The sequence below is a fragment of the Parus major genome, chromosome Z (assembly GCF_001522545.3).
Source record: "Parus major isolate Abel chromosome Z, Parus_major1.1, whole genome shotgun sequence".
NCBI lineage: Eukaryota > Metazoa > Chordata > Aves > Passeriformes > Paridae > Parus > Parus major.
Genome location: NC_031799.1, coordinates 73,124,071 through 73,134,668, shown reverse-complemented (window position 1 = coordinate 73,134,668; position 10,598 = coordinate 73,124,071).

Genomic DNA, 10,598 nt, shown 5'->3' with positions numbered 1-10,598 from the left:
TTTCTTTTCTTTTCTTTTCTTTTCTTTTCTTTTCTTTTCTTTTCTTTTCTTTTCTTTTCTTTTCTTTTCTTTTCTTTTCTTTTCTTTTCTTTTCTCTTTTCTTTAAAAACCACCAATGTGCTTATTAGCACATTTTTATTATATTATCAAACAGGCAAGCATAGAAATATCAGCTGATCAATTCAGAGGTTTGTTTTTGTTTTTTTTTTTCAATAAAACGGAGGGCTATAAGTTCTGAAGGAAGTTTTCAGTGTAAGTCACTGAAAACAGAAGAATAAGAAGAAAACTGAGCACAGAGCCTGTGCTCTCTACTGTCATAGATGATCTCTCTGATTAGGAAAGATGGAGACTTATTTCATAGCAGAGAAACTGTGTAGAAACTTGTAAAAAAAAAAAAAGCACAAATAAATGGCAAGGTGTACAGTGTTTTTTTCCACAAGGACTCAGGCAAACATGAGTAAATCCAAGTTTTTCATATATTTGCTACATGGATGAAAATATAAAAGAGTGCTAAAAAACACTGACAACATAGTGAGTGCATTAGTGGAAATTGTGACACTGAAAAACAAAGTTAAAATCAAACCCATAAACTCCCATTTTGCTCAAGGTAGCTAACAAATACAGACACAACTGTGGGTCTTGCTTGGTGTTGTTTAAACATAAATGGAAAAAGAAGACTTTCTGGTTTAGGCTTTTTGGCAGAAGTATGAGAGATGTCTGTGTGGGAAACCAAATAAAGAAATTGACCAAATTGAAGGTAAGAAGAAATAAATATTAGCAGAAAAATAAAGTGAAAGGCCAAGTAAAAGCTGGCTGTGAATGCAAAACAGCACCTTGAATGAAGTTCCAGTTCTCATCTGTGATTTATTGATACAGTCTCTGGGCACTTGTGGTTTATTTAAACAGGAAAAGTAGTTGCTATGTACAACTGCCATTGCTACTCAGCAACCTGTGGCGTTTCTGGGCACTGTGATGACTTCTGGAAGCAGATTTACCACTCTGCAATTAGTGGCTTCTGCTTGTGGTAATATCCACTGTTGACAATTCCTGCCTCTTCCTGATACACTTCATTGCTGTAAATCAAATTGCGCTGTTTGCTGAAGTCCTGGAGGGATGATTGGTGGCAGGAGGGCGAAAGGTTTCTTTGCTGATCTCTCTTGGGGATCAGATGTGCAGGGCTTGAATGGCTGAGTAACCTGACCTGCAATTTTAGGGGACATTGTGGAAGAACTTGTGCACTCTTAAAATCAACAGCTATTATTCAGCCAAGATAATGAACCATGGGAATTAATTCAGTGGCTGTCAGCTGGGAAGACTAAGAACAGAACAGCAGATATTTACAACCCATCCTACAAAGAATTAGGGGATGCTTGTGTGTCCTTGAGAGTGTAGCACTGAGACTCAGGGTCCCAGCTTTGTGTGTACCTTTGTGAGGGCTTGCCAACCCTACAACATTAAGGAATTTAACATTAAGATAGATTGAAGATGTTCAATGAGTGTTTGGACGTCTGTGTAACCTTAAACTCCTCCAGAGAAAGGAAAACTCAGTGAATTGAGGCCCTTTGAATGCAGCATCCATAAGGAGCAGGGGAGTGAGAGCACTTAGGTGTCAGTCAAAGAAAGATGTGAATTGCTTCAAAGGCACCCTCATTGCCAGCCCCTGGGTAATAATCACTTTAGTGTCCTCCTCTGAATGTGACTTAGGTATGTGCATGCCCTTTCTAAAATCATTAAACCGTGGATTATTGTTGTTGACTTCAATCACGAGATTGTTTACTGCCCTTTCCTCAGCGGGGTGAAGGGTGCCCTGTGGTGATGTCTCATGATGCTGTTCCTGGGGCAGAGCAGCTCCCAGCTTTGTGCTCATGCACTGCGTCTGCAGAGCCAGCTCCCCACACAACCAGTGACCACTGGTGGCCCTCAGACAGCCCCGGAGGAGCCCTGGGAGCCCAAAGGGCTGTGCTGGGCTGAGCCCCAGCGTGGGCAGCAGGGCAGGGGGGATTGTGCCCCTCTGCCCCTCAGGTCAGACCCCACCTGCAGAGCTGCCCCAGCCCGGGCCCGGCACAGGGAGCACCTGGAGCTGCTGGAGCCGGCCCAGAGGAGGCTCCAGGATGAGCAGAGGGACGGAGCAGCTCTGCTGCCAGGAAAGGCTGCCACAGCTGCCATTGCTCAGCCCGGACAGGAGAAGCTTTGGCCTCAGCTCCCTGTGGCCTCGCAGGGCCCGAAGGAGCCGCAGCAAAGGTGGAGAGAGACAATTGCCAAGGGCTGCAGGGCCAGGAGCCAGGGAATGGCTGCCAGTGGCAGAGGGCAGGGCTGGATGGGATCTTGGGCAGGGATTGTTCCCTGGCAGGGTGGGCAGGCCCTGGCACAGGGTGCCCAGAGCAGCTGGGGCTGCCCCTGGATCCCTGGCAGTGCCCAAGGCCAGGCTGGACATTGGGGCTGGCAGCTCCTGGGACACTGGGAGATGGCCCTGCCATGGCACTGGATGGGCTTTGGGGTCCCTTCCAAAAAAAGAATTCCATGATTTGTGATCTATCTGCCCAGCCTTGCCCTGTGCCACCAAAATACTGCAGACCTGAGGAATGCTAAAGGTGTTAATGGTGGATTTGCTCTGTGCTGTTGTGCTGCCTTTATTGCAAAGGACAATGTAAATAATTCAGGTTTCAATAAAGGATCACAGCTTTTTAATATTTTTTAATGAAATGTAAATAAAATGAAATTAACAGACTTAAATGAAACTCTTCTTTAGCTAAAAATGTGTTATCAATCAGAATGATTCAGGTGACTAATTACATCTTTCCAATTCTGTTTTAGATGCCTGTGAGTGTCAAGAGACATTTGTTTGAGGCTGTCAAACATGTAAGGGGACCCATGAGGCACCAACCCTCTTCAGATCATCTTTTAGAGAGAAGCTGGAATATTTGTGGATGTACTTTGAACACCTTCAAATGTTAGAGGCCTATTCCCATTCATTCCTTGGTAATAAATTGTGAGAATATATTAATGTCCATTGATTAATAAATATGTTCCTTTTATTAAAAAGATTTGTAAAGTGAAATAGTTATCTCTACAATAATTACAAGTTAGAGTGGTAGGCATGTGATGATGTGAAAAACCCTGAAAAATTACAGGTAAAATACATTAGTGCTTTAAAAAAAAGACATTTTCAATTGCATAAAAACAGTCAGTGCATAAGTACAGTAAGAAATACCCAGCTTTTCCTTTGGATGCAACCACGTGGAGATTGTGATCATGACCTTTCATTTCTTCAGTGAAGAGCTCAAAAGCAAATTCATGGTGTTTTGTCTCCAGACCTTCCTGAGCCTTGGCCTTTCCCAAGATATTATGTCTAGGAAACATTTCAAAGAAATTATTTAGAATTTCTGTCGTTCCTTTCAAGTTCTGGGTTTTGTTTTTTTTTTAGAACTTTGATTGTTCCTTTTTCTCTCCCTTCTTTTTCTGCGCAAAATTCCGATGGAGATCATCCAGTAGAGCAGCAGGACTATTTCACTTGTTTTTCAGAATGTTTTTCAGAATGCAAGCCATTTCTAGATGTCTCATGATAGTGTTATCTCTTTTTTGTTACAAAATGTTAAACTTGTGAGCCACCGTCCAACCCCAGACTCTTTTATCTCCAGCCACAAACCCCATCCCTCTGCTTGGGAAGCTTGTTCTCTCCTGCCAAAGAGAAGTATATTTCTCATCCTTATTTTTTTTTCTTTCAAAATGCAAAAATAACTTTCAGTTTGCTCTTTTTAACCAACATCTATTTGAGCATTATTTTGTGCGGATTTAATATGCATACTTCATCCCTTCATTAATTTTATTTGGGAAAATACTTACAACCAAGTGAAAATAATTACAATCAAATTATTAAAATGTCGAAAAACATATGCAGAACCTTACCTGAGAGATTCTTTCAGTTTAAGAGAAGACACAAATAAATACTCAATAGGATCCATGTCTCTGGAAGTTTATGAGAAATTAATAGTATTTTCTTCAAGAGTTTATTTGGAACATTACATTAAGTGGCATTAAATGCTACAATTAAGCCATTGTATTTTCTAAGAGTAACAAGCTTCATGACAAAAGCTGGTTTATTTGATTTTTCTTGGTATCCTCTAGAGAAATCTGTTGCCTGTTTGTCAGTGTGGTTGGCTTTTTGATTTTTTTCTGGCATCTGGGTGGTACCAGTGAGAATGAATATTTAATCTGGTATCTCTCTTTTCCTGTCCCACTCTTCCATTTCCATCAGGTCTGTTTTCCCTTTTCACCTCTTCTGGTTCTTCACACACAGACTGTGGATTTCCTGAGAAATAATTATTCAGAAGGTTCCTAATCCAATTCTCTCAGCTCCCTCCAGGAACAGTCATCAGACCCAAACTGCTTGAAGCAATTAAATTATCTCTATGCCCTGTTACCTTTAGGTGATGTCTTTCCTCCTCATCCTGTGTGTTCATCAGCCTGTATGATGTTAATTACTCCCAGTTCAGGTGTTTAAAGTACATCCAAAGTGAGAGCTCTTCAACATCACCAACAAATCAGCTTTGGGTTGGAGTGCAAGTACTGCAGCACAAATAATAGTGTTTGAATGAGAAACACTTAATTCCTCTGTAGAGTTTCATTCTTGGAAGAAGATGATAAAAGCAGATTAAAAGATGTTCACAATAGGTTAGTTAAACACTGCTTTGGTTGATGTAGTGCTGACTAAAAAGGGAACTCAAAAGGAGAAAATTTAACCCAAAGATTTTGGCTTCTGTTGCCAGACCAACTATTGGGATGACAACACTGACAATAACCATAAAAAAAGATCATACTGACAGACAAGCTAAGATGTGCAGAGTCTCATTTTGCCATAAAAAGCAGTTTTTATCTGCAAATTAAGAAACTGATGAAGTAAATTAACAGTGGCAGATCCTTCACGACTGCTGGCATGGGGCTGCAGAAATTGGAGGTGTGGAACAGGACCCCGCTGAATTGTCTTTTACATGATTCTCAGGACACAGAGAGATGGCATTTTAGGAGGAGATGAATTTGAACAGCTCCAAAAACTGCAAAATGAACAAAGATCAGTGCAAAGACAGCACCATATCTCACCAGCAGTAAATGACATAATTCCTACACTGAATGTTTCCATTGTGTTCCTGAAGCTTGATCTCATCAAAGGATATCACCAGCTGCAACAAGCTCCTGCTCTCTATCTGCCAAATGTTTCAGCACCTACTGGTCTGAGATGGTATGAAAAGCTAGCATCTGGAGTTTATTCAGCCACAGAATTCATTTAAGATATGCTGTCAGTATTTTAGCACACCTCCAGTAACTTCAATGGATCTGATGAATTCACAGAACATGACATAATCCATAAAGTCATGCCTCACTGTCCTGTACAAAGAATTCCCCTCAGAGTAAATAGAAAAGCGTCTTGAACAAAGCCATCCTTTAATTTTTTGGTCATATTTCTTCACACAAATGTTTGTTTTTAACCTGAAGAAGGAAAGAGCATCTGACACAGCAGTGGCTCCCAGAGGGAAAAGGACAGATTTTTCTCATGGCACATCTGCAGACACCAAGATATTTCATCATAAATGCCTCTTTTAAGGCAGCTTTAGATTCATCCTCCACTGGATCTGTAAGGCTGAGAAACAACTCTAAGATCACTGAACCCAACCATTAAACCAGGCCTGCCTGTTTGCCACTAAACCCTGTCCCCATGTGCCACATCCAATCCTTTTAACACTTCCAGTGACTGTGGTTCCACCACTTCCCTGGGCACTTCCAGGGCCTGAGCTCCCTTTCCATGGGGAAATTCCTGCTGCTGTTCCCCCTGAGCCTCCCCTGGCCCAGCCTGAGGCCGTTCCCTCTCCTCCTGTCCCTGTTCCTGGGAGCAGATCCCAAATCCCCCCGGCTGTCCCCTCCTGCCAGGGACTTGTGCAGAGCCAGAAGGGCCCCCTGAGCCTCCTTTGCTCCAGCCTGAGCCCCTTCCCAGCTCCTCAGGAATTCTCCAGCCCCTTCCCAGCTCCCTCAGGAATTCTCCAGCCCCTTCCCAGCTCCTCAGGAATTCTCCAGCCCCTTCCCAGCTCCTCAGGAATTCTCCAGCCCCTTCCCAGCTCCATTCCCTTCGCTGGACACACTTCAGTCCCTCAATTCTGCCCTTGAAAGATGGGTGCTTCTGGGGACAAAAACACTAAAATTCTTTAAGGCAACATTTGCTATTAAAGATTTACCTGCTTTTCACAAAAAGTGTACCCAAGCAAGCTTTAATTAAATTATTTTCTGCTTGGGGAGTGGCTATACAAGCACAGACTGTCAACCAAAGGATTTGCCAAGTGTCTCAGGAACATTTTACAAACTGTGTGAACTGAGAACTGTCCTAATAAATTTAAAACTGAGGTTATGCTGTTATGCTATTAAATTCAGTCAAAGTAAAAGTGAAGTAATACAAACTTTGGTCTCTTCAGTGTGGGCAGATAATAGCACTTTTTGATCCAGATTTGTCCACGAAACTCACCACTGTCAATGCAAGTGAAGGAAGGAACTTCCTTCCACAAGGAAGTTTAGCTCAGCAGGAGAAAATAAATGATACTCTGGAGTAGGTGGGATATTCAGAACATGCATGAGATGAGTGGAATAAAACAAAAGGGGTGATGTTAAGGCCATAATAATCACAGTGATTTGAGTTCTGTTAGAAAATCTTACTCTGGGAAATCTAAGGAATTCACCCATTTATCTCATCAAAGAGAAATTTAGAAGGCAGTTTGCCTTTGGCCTATAATTAATGTCTTTAAGTTCTTTTGTAGGCATTCAAGTGCATAATAATATCCCATAGTCAAAAAGGGAAGATAGAAATAAATTAAACAAAGAGAGTACTTAGCTAATCTTTTTTGCAGGGATTTTTGTGTGACTGTTTTTCACCACTGAACGTGGCTTTTGGAAGATTCCCTGTCATTTGGGATGATCAGCTTTGGGAGGATGTTTTCCAAGAGGTGTTTGTCAAGTCTAACCATACTTACTCTGTGTCCAAATGACTCAGGTTACTCTTCAGCCCCAAGGGCTTTGTTTGTGTGCCTCGATGGCTGCACCAGAGAGGAGTGGCACTGGTGAAGTGCCTCCTGCTGAAGAGTTTTCCACATGAAAGTAGAAAATATGCAGGGTGGCACTGCGACCTTGAAATCTCAGGAAAATCATTATCGTCCGCCGCTCTCTGTGGCAGTGCACGAGATAAATGGATGAAATGCAGAAAAAGCTGGTGTTTGAAGGGCTTCAGATGAGCACACCTAGGATTGCCAAGGGCTATTATCTGGACTACTTATCTTGTCACTTAATGTTCTTTTGATCACGGCACTGTATTGAAGCTGCAAATGTCTGTGTGCTGCACAGGCATCAAGAGTCATTCAAGGACCACGAGCAGCCTGACACCGAAGATTTAGAGTTGTCAGATTCAGCCACTTGATAGAGACAGAAATGGTGATGGGAGATTTAATTAATGGGAAAGGTTTCCCAGGGATGATACACTCTCAGCTGCAGTACCATTCACCACTGCAGGAGAATTTTCTCTCAGTCTTCCTAACACTCCTCTGCATTAATGTGGCTGCCTGACCTTCACCCTATTTCTTTTCTGCTCCGAGGATCTGACCCAAAAATGTGCCAAATATTGAAATTCTTTCTAAACTCAGAATTAACATGAGCACACCATTGTTAGAACTGGCTTGCTTTCTTGATTGCTTCCTTGTTTCCTTCTTTGTTTCCTTGTTTCCTTCCATCCTTGTTTCCTTCCTTGATCCTTGTTTCCTTGTTTCCTTGCTTCCTTATTTCTTTATTTCCTTCCTTATTTCCTTGTTTCCTTCCTTCCTTATTTCTTATTTTCCTTGTTTCCTTGCTCCCTTTCTCTTTCCCTTTCCCTTTCCTTCTCGTTTTCCTCCTTCTCCTTTTCCACATTGGGTGTAAACTGAGGTGTAAACTGTTTTGCCAACAGTTTTGCCTGTTTCTGTTCTTCCTGTCCTGGCTGTCTGGGGTTTTTGAGGAGGCACTCAGAGTGGAAGGACTCCAGGAGGTTCCTCCAGGGCTGTTCTCCGTGACCAGTTTGACAAGAACTCCAGCAAATGGGATCAGCCAGGTGACCTTTGGAGGAAGGACACCTGATATCCATCCGGAGTGCCCACAACAGGGCTTTCCTGCCTTTCCTGGAGTAACCCAAGCTGAGAGGCCATTCCACCACCCAGCTGCTCTGTGCTCTGACCTTCTAAACTCTTTTCTTTGCTATGGCTCTATACAATTCCCTCTGGGAGCAGATCTCGTGCCCTGTCTCTGCCCTGTAGGAGGAACTGCAGAGACAGTGCCATAAACCAAGATGTTTGTGGCCTGCAGGGCACAAGTGCCAGGCAGAGAAGGAGATTTTTCTGTCTGCCCCAGCTGGTGACTTCTCTCATTCCTCCAGATACAGCAGGAAGTGACCATATAACCACATCAGTCACCTCTTTGTTCCCCAAACCTTTTTAACTGAGGGAACTGAAGAGACAGTGCTCCTGTGCTTACAGGCATAAAGAAGACCCCAAAACCCCCAGATTAAAGCCAGAGATTTGTTTTACAAAGTTCCCTGAGGTAATGTTGTTTTGGTGTCTGTCTCTGCTTCCCATCACTGGGAAGAGGGATAAATGGTACATCATTAATTTGTATCCCTTCTGAAATGATTGTTCATTAAGGGGTGGCTGGCTGGTGGGACTTTCCCTCAATGTCTTCTTGTGGTCATGGTGGCTTTGATTTTCATCATTTAAGTTTTGATTTTAATCCTTTGAAAGTGACCCCCAGAATTTGGGTGGGCTTTTTCACTATTTCTGCATTATCAGAGAGAGGTTTTTTCCTCCAGTCTGTGTGACATGAGCAAGCCAGGACAGCTTCAGTGTGGATATTCTCTTTTTATTCTTCTGGTTCTTAAGGGAGGGCATTCCCTCTGTCCATTTGCCTTGCTGAGGATGTGTTTTTAGCAGCATCCTTAGCTTGGAGTTGGTTTCAAGGTGTCTCAGGCTGCATTCATTAACTCTCAAATGCAGTTTGCTGTAAGCAGCTGAAGCATGCCTTTTCCTCCAGCCTCTTGCCCGTGTTTCCATGGACTTTTGTGAAGACATTGTTTATTTTATACGTTATTAACAATTATAAACGTATTTATGCTGCATGACACACAATGCAAATGTTCATTAAGCTTTTGCGTTAGCCTGTCTTAAGTTAATAATTGCTTGAATTTAGCTGGTTGATGAGAAGTTTTCATCTGGGTAATCAGCAAATTACACAGCAGGAAGAGAGGAGATTTATCCTTGTGAAGGCTTTCACTCTGTGTTTAGATTGGCTGTCCTGAAGTCTGGTGAGTTCTGTGCTGCCTTCTGTCTTGGGAGTGAAAAGCAGTGGTTTGCCCTTGCTCAGGATGTTCTGGACACTCCTCTGGGGTGGGAATGGTCTGGATTTTGGGTTCAAGCTTGTTCCGTGTCCAGCTTTGTTAAGATTTTGGGCATCACTTTTCATATCTTGAGTGGTGGGAAGGGTCAGTTCCTGCCACTATGGAAATATTACAAATTATTTCTTCACTTTCAGAGTTTGACATTTCTGTTACATCTAAATACTCTCAACACCTTTTTTTTTTTTTTAATTTAATTTATTTTTTAAATTTTTTTGTAATCCCTTTAAAATCTTAAGTAATAAATCCAGACTCCAAATCTGCACAAGATAAAGAGAGCCAACATTTGAAAGTACATCCTTTGGTCTCTAACATCCCCCCTTAATGTCTTTTATAATAAAGGAATATTTTTCTCAGTGAAATATCTTCTTATTGAAAACTTTGGATCTGAACACATCAAGAAAAGAAATGTTTTTTTGGTTTTACCTAGGTAATTTTTGGCTCATCTTTAACTCTGGGACATTTCTGATGGAACATGCTGGCTATTTAAAAAGTGAAAAGTCAGTTAAAAGTGTTGCATGAAGGTACACTGCCAGGGAGAGGCACAGAAAGAAATAAGATGGTTTACCTTAAAACTCTGTTATAATTACAATTACAGTTATTTTTAATACTAAGACAGCAGTCTAAGCAGGACAATAGTGCAAGATTGGAGTTAGAGGGAGAGAGGATATCCTCAGATTTATTAGTCCTGTAAAGACAAGTGGACACAATGAGATTTCTGCACAAACTAAAAATGTATTAGATTCATTTCCTTTTCCCAAGCACAGTACTGGGTATTTAAGGATACTTAGGTAGCATTTACATGCCAAATTTTAAATTAAATTATGCTGTCCAGGAGAACTCACTACGCCAAACTGGATGTAATGGTCCAAAGTGAAAGACACTGGTGACTTAATTAATAAGCATTCTAATTGTATTTAGTTCAATATGAATCCCTTGCTAATGTTGTCTCAGTAGAGACAGGAATTTAATGAATATCCCACCCTGAATGACCTAATTAGACTACATGTAAATGAGCAATGAGGAAAATGAGGTAATAATAATGGATAAGATTAAACACAGTTTGTTTGGCTTGTGATTTTTATTTCTGTAATTGGATTGTCATGTGTTTGTAGTGCCAATTCTCACCATTGCTGATGAGCAGGGCCAAATC